The sequence below is a fragment of the Pteropus vampyrus genome, unplaced genomic scaffold (assembly GCF_000151845.1).
Source record: "Pteropus vampyrus isolate Shadow unplaced genomic scaffold, Pvam_2.0 Scaffold761, whole genome shotgun sequence".
NCBI lineage: Eukaryota > Metazoa > Chordata > Mammalia > Chiroptera > Pteropodidae > Pteropus > Pteropus vampyrus.
The window spans coordinates 73693-74970 of record NW_011889542.1 but is presented as its reverse complement, the minus strand read 5'-3'; positions in this window follow the sequence as shown (position 1 = coordinate 74970).

Here is a 1278-nt window from a genome sequence, read left to right as displayed (position 1 = left end):
CTCGGTGAAAGGAGCCTACACCGTAAACGCTTCACGTGAAGGGCGTAGGGCCGCGGGCCGTTCCGTGATCTCGTGACGGAGCTGTCCCGGCCACCACAGCGCTGGGAAGCGGCCGCCTGCTCCGAGCCACACTGGGGTCACGTCGGGGCGCAGCCTGTGCGTGTTTCCCTTCGTCAAGCCTTTGCACCGCCGTTGTGTGGTCTCCGGAACGCCTGGAGGGAAGTTGTGGCACCGTGTGTCTTTAGAAATCGTCCACACTCGGAAAAGCCTGTTTCCAAGGGCAGCTGTCCCTGTCATCGCTGGCGAGCACTTTGACAGAAGCAAAGACTTTTGGGTAACGCTGTCCCGCCACCAGCTAAAAAGAAGCAGCTGGTTTGCGATGTCGCAATTTGGGGTAAAAGCGATTTTTGCTCGCGTGGTGCACGACTGCTCCAAGCTGTGGGATGCCACCTGCTTGTTCTTTTCCTCCTTCTCGGAACGACTTTCCGGCGGGCTGGGGCCCTGTCTCCTGCTCCCCGCGTTACCTGCTTCACCTCTCCCTGTCGAACACGAAAGCTCGTATGTGAAAGTCAGTCCTAATGCTTGGGCCAGAATCCTCGGGGACCCTCGTCACGCAGTCCGGGCGTGTGTGGCGGGGCTCACAGCTGTTCTGGGTGGGCCGGACTCTTGGCCCGGAACCAGCGACGGAGCCTTTTGCTGTCCGTCCTCCGGACCAGTGCTTCCGAGCCCGAGACGTCTCTGCGGGCGGCTCCCTCTCAACGATGATGGCGACGAGGCCGTGAGGACACCTCCTTTCCAATGACATGGGGTCTGAGCAGCTTCAGCATAACCCTTACAGGTCACGCCGCCACCCTAGGGGATTTCGCTCTTCTTAGAAACGGGGGTCCTTGGTTGACCAGTTGGAGACCAGGATGGTCCTAGATAAAGAAAAAAAAGAGAGAGGAAAATGGTCACTTCCTGTATGAGTATCTACTTCTCGAAGTACGGAAACACATTTTACTTATTTTTTGCTTTTTAATTTTGAGACATGCAAACTCAGTGAAGCAGCCCTGGCGAAAGCCGCCTACTGTGCGCCTGCTCATGTTCGCAGCACGTGGTCTCAGAGGAGGCGTCAACGAGGGGCGGTCAAGCCACTCACTAGACTCCGAAGGGTGTGTTCAGGGCCTGATCACCACTCCTCCCGCCTTGGGGGACTCTGACCAGACAAAACAAAATTCCCTAATGACAGGATAATGGATCGGGCACCCCTGCCGAAGACAGCAGAGACCCTAAGGGGTG